We start from the raw sequence: 12,552 nt of genomic DNA, 5'->3' as shown, positions 1-12,552 counted from the left end.
TGTTACAATAAAACACAATGTCAGACATCTTCCAATACATAATTATTAATAACATTGATGATAATTATATGCATCAAGAAGAAACTTCTACAGAAAATTCCAACATATTGATTTTTTTTCCAGTGTCAAATAAAAAACATAAGAGAAATTTTCCAAATACAAAAATAAATAAATAAATCATTAATAAAACCTAAACGAATTGAAGCCATCAGCATATATATTTTAGACCCATCACCTCGGCCTCTTCACCCAAATAAATTCAAACACAAACTCAGCCCTTGTCATTACCCCCCCCCCCCCCCAACCCTCCCTTAAACACCCCATCCCCTATCCGGTGGAGAACTGGCTCCGGGCTCCAATACATGGTCTAATATTTAAGTTTTCCCATTTAGAGAAATGGATTGTAAGAGTCCCCCTCTTTGTTGCTAATTTCTTTTCTTCTCTTTGATCCCCCTTAATACTATTTTTATTTCAATCAGTGAAGGAAGTTTTTTTAATTCTCGGTTTTTGTAAATAAGATAGTTAACTAAGATCAAGACATGATTAATTAATTGATATTTACCTTTAATTTTCTCCTGCTTCCCGAAAAGGATTTCCAGCCAACTAAATTTATTTCAAAATTTAAACTTCTTGCACATATTACTATTTTTAACCGATTATACATACTACAAAAACGTGCAATTAGGGCTATGTGCAATGCTCCACCTTTAAGTCACAGCTCTCCTCTTTTTAAGAAAATGAATGTTTTAAATGTCTTTCAAATTAATCACCTACAAGTTGCCATATTAATGTATTCTTATTTCAAAGGCATACTGCCTTTGAGTTTTAGTGATCTTTTTACACTTATATAGTACTACGGCACAAGGGGATTTACGTTTACCTTTCTTAAAACTTAATTTCTCAAAAACTACCATTGCTTTAATTGGTTCTAGATGCTGGAATAACATTCCAGATGAACTTAAATTATGTCCGACTTTGTTAACATTCAAACGTAAATACATGGCATATATACTGCGTGTAGATTTTTAATATACTTAGCATGTATATTTTATTTTCTTTCTTCGTAATCTTCTTTTTTTTCATGTCAATTCTCTATTCTCAGTTTTTCCCTATTTCTCTTCCTTTTCTTTCCAATCCCCCTCTCTCTAATTTCTGCCTGTCTGTCTGTCTCACACTTCCTGTTTCTCATGATATGAATGTATCTTTTTACTCTTATTCTGGGATTGCCCTCGATAAGCGTCTTTGGCTTTTTGGCAATTCCTCCGTATTCAGATTACATTATGTTCTGCTTTTTTGGGTGTTTTTTGTATTTTTGTATTTTTTGGGTATTTTTGTCTTTCTTAATTGATTCTTGTATTTTTATCATGCTTTTTACATTGTACAATTTGAATATGGAAATAAATGAATTGAATTGAATATTATTCATATTATTTTCATATTTCTATCAAAATCAGGTTCGCGTTTAAATAGACTTACTTATTAAGTGATTTTTATTTACCTCTACTTCTTCATAAAACAACTAATGAATATAATCGTTTTCATCTTGTTTTTCCTTTCCTTTTCTTTTATCTCCGGTTTATTAAAAAAAACGGAGATAAATAAGTCAGACTCGATTTATAAAAAGCTCTCTCTATCCTTGTTATTTTAAGAATTATTTTACCATTAAAACAGCAATTATATTGAGAATACAGTGAACGTTTATCGGTGTGCAGTTGACCTAAAATAAGAATTGCTATTTTAAGCAAATTAGAAATATATATGACCAATTTAGAAAAAAAAATGCGCAAACAACTTGATGCTTTGGGATTTACAACATGTATTTGCGTTTTATTCAACTTTGGTAAAGGGTTAAAAAACATGAGATATCGCAAATTGCAGGAGCCGTCATTTGACTTGACTGAGTGTTGCTCTCACCGTGAAGTTACACCCATTAACGAGACGGCGCCACATGCGCTCTGTTTATAAATACATCGACCCAAATGAAGTCCAACTGTGATATAGCGAAGATGTTTTCTTCATACATACGGATGGTATATCAGATAAGGCTCATTTATGTGATGGTTGTTTATTTGTTATGTCCTCCATGTCCGTACGCAGAAAAAAAAAACCCGGGGGGGGGGGGAAGGCGCGTATAAAATTCAGAAGCATAAAAGAAACTTTAAAGCATACCATGAAAAACAAAGGTCCAATAGGGTAATAAGATGCCATGCATGTTTACATAATCTATAAAAACCAAACTTCCTGAGAGTTCGTAGCAAACCCATACTCAATACTCAATCACTAGCGTACAGGCGTTGGGGGGGTCTTGGTTCCACACCAAAGGGAAATAAAAGAAATTATAGGAGACAAAGTAATGAAACGAATGGAAACGATGAAATGTGTTGTTTGCTGAATATAATAAAAAATATATCATATAATTAGAATTTAATTTCAATAGGCAATTACTTTTTTTTCCAGCTCGCTTTGCTCGCTGGCGACTTTTTACAAAATTTCCCACATCGCTATGTATTGTCCTCTCAAAATATTTGTTCATTACGCAACTGGGTTGAATAAATGTGTTGTGTAAAAGCTATATCCTGTTTATACCCGCGGTTTGATTAAAATAGCGGCAATCTGCGAGGTTTAAATGGCTTTGATATCAATAAGTTCCAGGGGCTCCGCCCAGGACCCCAACCGCATAGCACAGCCGTATATGAGTACGGAAAGGTTGGGCCATGCTCCCCAATAGTTCTGCAACCAAGAAAAAAAAGAGGAAAGAAAAGCAAAGGAAAAGTGTAAGACTATGATTTTTATCTACTGAATATAATGTCAAAAAATATATCTCAAAGTTAGATTCTCACGAAATGGTGATTTTTTTTCTCGCTTCGATCGCTTGTGACTTATATTAAGCATACAGGCGTACAGACCGCAAAAAAGGAATGGAAAGATAGAAGATTGAAGTATATTCTCTGGATATCATGTCAAAATCTATCACAATTTTTTTGTATTAAAAATGTCAAATTTTTTGCTCGCTCGCAACATTTTTTAAAGATAAATCCTACCCGATACGCAATATGGCCTTCTCAAAATCGTCGCCTTATTACACCATTACACCTGGGCCCTGTTGTACAAAGAGTTACGATTGATCCGATCAATCGCAACTATGGACGGCCAGCAACGTCAACATCTATTATGCATGTTTGATCAAAATATTATCTAGCTGTGATGTATATTCCTACATTCATTGTTTTCTTGAAAATTCACTGCGCTTCTCTTTCAATAAAAAAGGACATTGTGTAAATTTTTCGTAGAAAACATTATGACACTGATGGATTTCCATAGAGTTACGACTGATCGGATCAATCGTAACTCTTTGTACAACAGGGCCCTGATCATACCATGATATGACCAATTCACAATAGTACGAGGTTATGCCATGTGACCGGGAAATTTTTTTGCTCCCCCCCCCCTGGCCACCGAATACGCCGCTGCGTTTGCTAAAATCAAAATAGTCTAACTCATGTATAAAATGCGTTTTCATATACCATGTACAAATATAATCCATAATATTATCAACATACTCATAATTTATAAGTGATATAAACAATGATGTGCAGTATAAACTTTTCTTTTTAAAAGGTTTGTTTGTATTTATTTCCATATAAAAAGATAAAATACATACATGATCTATTTAACATAACATACAGATGGAGGATGGCCTATTTCAGCGGTATCAACAAGATACCACTGTTCTTCCATGGGGTCCTTAAGGTGTAAATCAACTAACGCAGCAGACGGCTATATTGTCAATATATTTAGCCATCTATCAACGATTCATAATATGATTTAAACCTGAATCACACTGAGAATAATCCAAATATCAAATGCCTCATGACAATTGGTGAATACTTCGGTGGATTTCATTCTATCACGTGGAAATCACATGCACTATAATAACAAGTGGGTATACTTGGGACTTCAAACCAGATAACACACCATGGAAATTCAATCTAGCATTTTAAGCATCCCCTACTCTTATTTCCATCATAATTTGACAAGAAAATGGGGCATTGGAACAACAGTCATATTTATGAGGATATTAGATTAATACTCAGCCTACAAAAAAATACAGAAAAAATAATGAGAATAGCCCACTTCTCAACAGCAGGCGGGCCTTTTCTTCATAAACAATTCCTTCGTATACCAGGTTCTTGAACTTCAGCCTCGAAAAACACACAAATTTATTCGAAAATGCTTTCACGGAGGATTCTCCCTACTCTACTCGCTTCGCCCTCCCGACTTCTTGAATAATGTCCTTGATCTCGTCCTTCCCGCCTCTTGTATTGCAGAAAAACAACCTCTCAATCGTTTGTCTGACACTGCTTTTTTTTCAAGATAGCAGCTGTAGTGTGACTAAAGAGAAACTGATTTCTTTTTTTGCGATACACTTGAAGGGAACTTTTAAAAGCATATTTTCACTTTATTCAACTGATGACCACAATATGTTCTTAATCACTGTTTTGATTTCAAATCTATCATAAATTTTTAAACAATGAGGGCAGTCCACATCCAAGTGTAGTAATTTCTATATATAGATAATAATGTATAATCATTAATATAGTGCGGCCTAATTGAAATATACATATTTCAAAAGAGTGTGTTTTTCTTTCTTAAATTTTATTTCTATAAATTAAGTAAAATGTCTATTAACCAAGGTGACTGAATAAAAAGCTCAAGAAAACAGCAAAATCACAGAGAGATCTTATCAGTTATTGGTAGGAAATTCGTATTTCTTGTTTCTCTGTCTTCTGCTTTAAACGTTTTGTTTTTGCAATCACCGAAGGCATAAACATCCATTTCCTGTCAAGAAAAAAAACGAAAATATACATTAAATTTAATTCAACATTATTTTCACACTGAAATGCTATGTTACAAACCGAACTTACTGAATCGTAATTGTTTTTAGATAGTCACTAAAAAAAACACACACGCTACAATGACCCCACAACCCCACACCCACATTCACATACGCATCATTCCATCCCCATACAATGATTAGTACATAATGCATGAGCGTCGATCGAACACCTTTCACTATGACGTCATTATCAGCTTATATTGTTGAACTTGTCTCGGAATGCAATAGAGGGCACACATTTTCAAAATTGTAAACATCTCGCGGCATCAGAGCAAATGATTCGGAGTGATGTTGTTATTGCGAGTTGAACGCCAAATCAAACATCAATTAGGGGCTTTATCAAATTACGTAGCAGGGACTTTATGTCATGAATAAGAATCACTATGGGGGACGTAACAGGAGACAGCAAAATAATAGAGAATAAAATAGAATTTGCACTTATGACGTCATCTGTATTTTCTGCCCTGATTTGATGTGTATTCGTCGGTGCAAATATGATGTTACCTTATCATAGGTGTCAAGAAGTGTTGTCATATACAATTTGGTTTTACGCTTTCTTCTTATGATATGTATGAGGTAGAGACGTATATGGATGCGAGAAGTATAATGACTGTCTACCTCGTAAAAATGAATGAAAAAAACATTTCTAAAAAAGACCAAGAAAACAAGGTTTCTTTACCCTTTTCCGTGTGGTGTGGACAGTAGAATAAATATATGCAAACTCATTGAATACATTACACTGTTAGAAAATTTATCCTTAAAATGAAAGAAGTTCCTGCAGCAGAGTCTCGAGAACACCTGTAATCTTACCAGATTGCGTAATTATACAGGAAATTGGTATTTGGTGTATGGAACCTTACAAATTTCCTTTAATAAAACACCCTTTTCTCCTTTTTAAACAGACCTGTTCTGTTAATTGCAGAAAAATTCCTGCTTTATTAATTTACAGAATGATTCTGTTATTGCTTTTTGCAAAATCTTCTTTCTTTTTTTTCTGTAAAATCGGTATTTTTCACAGTGTAGCAAGCAAGATCATTGTTTGGATATGATATTAGACAAATATATAATTATGAAGCTAATTCAATCGATCTCATAACAGAATTAGGAAAAATCAGGTTTTATCGAATTAAACAGACTCTTTTTTTCAGAGAACCACTTCTTCTTCGTCTTTGATATCAGCCACATTTGAGTACCGCCTACAACTTTGCATAGATGACAAAAAAAAATCGATGTGAATATATTCTTGATTTAGAATGAATAAACACGGTGATTAAACGTTCTTCATTCTATTTATGTTTATTATAAGGATAAAGCATAAATAAATTGTCCATCTACATTGACAGAATTCCTCACTTATACAGGGCGTATACAAAAAAGTTTGCACTTTTGTCCTGTAAAATCATTTAATTGTAATATCCAGAAGCATTTTCCATAGTTAAACATTGTTACAGATCTCTTTAAGCAAATAACGATATAACTGTCAACAAATCTTTCTGTGTACACGTTGCCACATGAGCACCACTTCCTATAAAATTTCGTTAAAAATGATTGGTGCAGAAATGGAAATAGTTAAACACTTCATAAAATCCGATTGCGCCCCCCTTTCAAACACACCGAAGCCATCATGATGATATCTGCTTCACACGGAGCTGTGATTTACATGAAATGGCTTAGGCATTACTTTTCTTCTGTTTATAATTGCCAAGCTTAGGAACACTGTGGAGAAACAAGTATTAGATAAAATATGAAATGTAAACCCACTTTAAGTGATAAGGGAAAAAAATACCAGAGATACGTGAAATAAACCTTTGTTTACATTCAGTAACATGTATGTCCTCAGATCCAGCTGGCACAAAAAAGTAAAGGTTGTGCTGACCTACGGTTAAAATGTTTATTTGGGTGGCAAAAATGTTACAAAATGTTTAAATGTATCTGTTTTAATTCAATTGGCTAAAAATGCAAAACATTATGTATAAGCAATATGCCGACGGTCATTTCGATTTCGCCCTTTTCCTTGATACAGCATGAAAATGATCATTTCTGCGAGCTTTACACAAATGGACAGTGCTCGCTCAAGTGTAACATTCTGTCGAAATGTTTACTTTCATCTGATAGATAAGACCCAAACCAAACAATGTGAAAAAAATATCCTCATGTTGTATATTTTTCAATTCCCAGGACTTTCGCAAAGTGTAAACTTTTTATTGAATACGGAATGTATATTAATGGACATAGTTCTCACGTTAATGTTGAATCTCTCACATTGTGTTGGTCGATGATACATGCAATGTTAATTCATGTATTACACGATTTCACATTGAGCAACTGTATTCATTTATACATGTACGGAGCGATGGGTCTATATTTGTATTCACAAGATAACACAAATACCTACTTTGTTTGATTTATTTTCCCCTTTTTGTCACGATTTCCGCCTCGTTTCATATGCGGTTCTCCTGAACCTTGAAAATTTTCTAAGTTTTGGTTGATTGTTTCTTTACAAAATACAGAAGAAATTTACGGGTTTTTATTTCAAAGAGCAATATATTTAAATCTTTACAAATCGATTGATATTTTTTCTCTCGTTGTGTGTGTTCAAGGGCGCAGAGAGGTCGTAAGAGGGAGCCACACACAGAATGTAGATACACGCCATTGACATGATTGTTACACCGAACATGACTGAATTAAAAGAGCATCGACTTGGCCAGAGGTATTATATTTAAAGTCGTTGTGTTAAGACCTTTTCTTGTAGAGCATCATGCTGGATTTTACTATTAGAACAGATTTATGATCTATAATCATATTAACATAAACTCTTGTCAAAAAAATAATCCCTGTATATCAACCGATTTATGTTAACAGGTGACCAATATCCCCCCCCCCTTGTCAGGGGCTGATCCTGGAAAAGTATCTACATACATTATTTATAAGGACAGTATTGTACTGTTAGAAACTATATGCAGCGTCGTTTGTTTGGGTTTTTTTTCATATGTTAATATGTGTGTGATGGAGTGCGTTTGCGTGTGTGCATTAGGTTCTGTGTGGGGTGTGTGCATTTGGTTAAGTGTGGGGTGTGTTAGTAAGGTTTTTTACAATTCGTCTAATTGCCAACTCGTAGACTATCATTTGGCCTACGATCAGTTCGTCCACTCGCCACCTGGTCTACTTTCATTTAGTCTAATGCCATTCCGTCTAATATCCAGTTTGTCCAACAGCCAATTTATCGATATACCATTTGGTCTAATAAGCCAGTTCGTAGTTCCTTTCTGCGCATGATCAAAAGATTCTACGCATGATCAGAAGAAGGTCATTTGCACTAAAGTGACATGGTGCTTTAAAATCTAATGAGATAAGCACCAACTTTGATGTCTTGATTATTCATATATTCTTTTGAATTGTCGTTTTTATTTACATCCACAAAAAACAACAATGCTTCCACGAACGACTAGTGTTTCACAGTTTGTCAAGTACATTGTGCAACATGCTAAGATATGCATTCAAAGTAGGAATGCAACAAATACCTTCATTAAGCGTTCATTGGTGTGCTATTCTGGTCACCTGGTCTATTCAATTCCTTCATCCTGCTATGTAAGGCAAGCTTACGTAATATCTTGCTTTGAAATCTGCCTATCATGATGAAAGAAATGAAAGGTCATTTGACCAAAATTGTCCATGAAGTAATTACGAACTGGTCTATTAAACCAAAGTGTTGATTGTGCAAAATGAATGAAAAGAAAGTTAGCAATAGACCGACTATTTATTAGGCGAAATGGTAATAGACGAACTGGTGATTAGACGAAGTGATGATTGGACCAAATGAATAATTTGACCAAATAATTGTGAGACGAAATGTTTATGGACGGAATGGCATAAGACTCAATGAAGGTAGACCATGTGGTGAGTAGACGAGTTGGCAGTGGACGAATTGGCAATTTACCGTTAGTAAGTGTCCAAAATTGTGAGGTTGTGTGCGTGCGTTAGAGAAGAACAAAAAAACATGAAGAAATGTGACCTATAGGTATGAGCGTGGGGAGTGGATGTGCGTGTGAGAGGGTAGTAGGTGTGGGTGAGGGTGTGTGTGGGAGTGGGGGTATTGAGTAACGTATAGAGAGAACGCAGACAGGTTGAAAGAAACAGAGACGCAAATCAGGAAACAAATATGATTGGGCTAAAAAATCGGACATCATAATGACAATGCAGGCCATGGTGGTGTTTTTGGTGGCGATGCTCGTGAAGGAGATGTAGATGATGACGACGAAGACGATGAAAATAACAATCAGATAAAAAGGCAGGGGGAGAGGAAGTTGAAGAAGGATTTTTCTTTTAAAAAAGGTTTAAATGATTATAGTAAAAATAAGAAAAACAAAGCGGAACTAGATCAGACTAGGAATTGAATCATATCGGCAGATCACCGTAATTGTAAATGACTGGGAGTGACAGCTGACATATGCTGAAGTAAAATAGCAGCACATGTCGTGAGAAATTATTATACCTGCCAACCGCGTTTATTGGGTGTGAATATCCGTTTTAAAATCAATAAAAGTCGTATAAAAGACAGAGAACGACAAAGAAGTCGTCTGGTCCAGATGGAGATCATGCATAGACACCTCCAAGTTATAGCAGCATCAGGACAAATGTCTAGACGCGTGATTATGAAGTATTATGGGAACAATGTTATGATATATAATAATCAGAAGGGCTTTTAAAGAAATGAATAGTAAATCAAGAAATGCAAAATTAGTTCACAATCAGAAGTAAACCATATAGTAATTGTAACATAATTATATACAGAATAATGATGGAAGTCATGTATTGTCCACTGTATTTTTTTTTCGAAAAGAATAGAAAAACATATAAATAAGAGCACATATTTAATTGGGTAGCTCAAAAATGATACAAATTTGTATATTTGTATGATTTAAGATATTTCCTCCAAACTCAATTCTTTTACGATCACTTCAACTTCATCTTCAACACTTTAAAAACTTTTCAAGCAAACAGGCGGTTCATTGTATATACCTATTTTGTTTTATTCTTTTTTCCTTCGATACTTATTCTCATTCACTTTCTACTATAAGGTGTGGATGATTATGTAACAGTAAATATATCACTTTCACACTCTTCAGTTCTCTATCCCAAAGAAAAACAAATATTCACCATTATATTTTCAAACTAAATTAGAGCAATCTACTTTCTCCTTGGAGTGACTATTTTTCTTGGGTAATATTTTCTGCACGTCGACTGTTTAGTTATGCAATCCCATCTGCCACCGATTCCTCGCCAAAGAAAAAAAGAGAAATTTCCCATATTTTAAGTAAAGAGAACAAAGCAGAACAAAGGAGTTGTACTTTTACAAATGAAGGCAATATTATAAAACCAAAAGTGGGTGTGGGAAATCGCCAACCAGTAAAACAATGGAGTATTTTAATCAATACTAGATACCAGTAAAAGGGCGCCTTATTACTAAATCCCGACAGTTAGTTTCAGGGAATGGCCTCATTCTGATTGGTCGAGTGTTAGACCACGTGATCATTACGTGTGAAACGTGCAGCTATTGCTTTCATCGGTAGATGAGGAAAAATGCATTTGTGATTCAGTTTGATTTCATTTCAGTCAAAGAGTTGATCGGTGACAGTAAAGGCACCGAAAACTCCAGGTTTTCTTGTGATTTTGACTTGGAATCCAACCCATACATGATCGTAAAGCTATAAAATAATAAGGTAAGGTGAACTATTTATATTTCGACATTGCAGGGGGTCGTTAATTTAAACAATCAGATAAATTATTATACCGCTGGAAGTATGAAAGTATATGTAATCATTTACTTCAAAGAGGAAAATTCATCGTTAACTGACAGTTGCAGTAATTGGATATTTTTTTTATTATAAACTTCAATACTGAATACTGATGCTTTAATAACAAAATAAAAATAACAATTGTGTAACGTGTTTCACCGTTCGCTATTTTTTTTCCAGTACTGTACTTCGTTATTTTTTTCTTTAATCTATGTGTTATTTGTTAATTTCCAGACTTAGTCTTTGACCATTTCTTATAATTAAATGTATATAGATTTACATTTTCCTTCATTTGGTAACTAAGGTCACGAGAGACTAAAAGGGTCAATGAAAATGTACAATTGTTTTTGTTTTGTAGTTATTGAACAATGATAATACAGACATGTAACCAATGAAATAAATTAACAATATTGAAATACTATATTCTAATATGAAGATACAACGGAATTTAGGTTTTAGTAAGTTGCTTAGAGGTGAATAGAGAAGTGAAAGAAACTACATGGTAGAATGAGAGGATTATTACTTATTTGTGTTTGAATCTTTTTACCCGGAGAGCTACATTTTTACGCTTCACCCATTTTCTAAACCATTTCTTGTATAGGTATTTTGGTATTTTTTTTCATAGGTATTTTTTGTTTTACTTTTTTATCAAACATTCTATACCATATGGGATTTTATTCAGCTGTATATATCAATCGCTATTGGGTTTTCATAAACGTTTAGAATTAAAATTTAATATTTGACGGGAAAATTTCATCTTGCTTAGAATTGATTTAATTCAAGTTAATTCACATAAACCACACAGTGCAATATATTATACCGCAAACAGTAGGTGAGATAAAACATAATATCAGGCAGCACACTGTTTTAGGGATACAGTTTATCTACCGGTTGTGAAAAAAACCAATCCAAATGTTAATATATAAACTTTAAATAAAATTTAAACTGATTGTAAGATTTTTTCAGGTAGATTACAAGAATGAGTGGGATTTTGTTTTCATGGGATGATTTTCTTCTCCTAGGGTTTATTGTTCCCCCCACACCCTCACATCTGCACACACACGCACACACACCCTGAAGTCCGTCACAATTTCGTAACTTTTCTATTTAATTACTATATTTTGAAAGTGTATATATCCTATAACTGTTTTGATTGAAATAATATGAAATCAAACCATGTTTAAATGTGTTTTGTTATTCTGAATGAAAGGTCATTATGATTGGGATCTCGACCAAGTTTAAAAAAAAACTGCATATCACTTTTCAAACACGTCAGCTTAAAATGTCAGATAGTCAGTGATAATCAAGTGTACGATTAGTCAACATTTTGAGCTAACATTTTTTGTTACGGGACCCATGCAGGCCAATAAGAAATGGATTTCCAAATCACTTTAAACGAATTTACCCGATTACTACCCCCTTTTTTTAATACTTTTCCATGGCTTCCATTTTTCTTTGATACATGATACATGTTACTTTCAATTCCTGTACATACTGCAAATTATTTTTTATGTTGAGAAAATTAATAAATTGCTAGAAAATTTTAACATAAGGGGAATTGTGCTAAAGCTGCTAAATATTCTCACTGCTTTTTGTCGATTTAGATAGTATACATTATTGAACAATTTTAGTGCATTTTAAATCACTATCATCACTCAGTTTCAATACCAGCTTCATTTTAAAGCAAAACATATCTAAGAATCTTGGTCTACATCAGCGAAAACTCGATTGTGACATGCATGTATATATTTTTTGTGATAAAATCGAGAACCCAGACAGGTCGCTTGACAGGAGGAATTAGTGATTTAGTCAACATAACCAGACCAATCTGAGATTGGTATTGTCCAGTATGTTTTATAA

At 33.9% G+C, this 12,552-nt stretch overlaps 1 protein-coding gene across 1 annotated transcript in view; it reads left to right on the top strand.

Annotated features, from left to right (window-relative positions):
- The first annotated feature begins 10,485 nt into the window (after positions 1-10,485).
- LOC121431742 overlaps positions 10,486-12,552 on the top strand; it is a 47,641-nt gene continuing 45,574 nt past the window's right edge. Inside the window, exon 1 of the mRNA XM_041629437.1 lies at positions 10,486-10,617. The gene's annotated coding sequence lies outside the window, so the exon portion shown is untranslated. The remainder of the gene's footprint in view (positions 10,618-12,552) is intronic.

Source organism: Lytechinus variegatus, chromosome 1 (genome assembly GCF_018143015.1).
Source record: "Lytechinus variegatus isolate NC3 chromosome 1, Lvar_3.0, whole genome shotgun sequence".
NCBI classification, from domain to species: domain Eukaryota; kingdom Metazoa; phylum Echinodermata; class Echinoidea; order Temnopleuroida; family Toxopneustidae; genus Lytechinus; species Lytechinus variegatus.
This window is presented reverse-complemented; position numbering and strand designations above follow the sequence as displayed.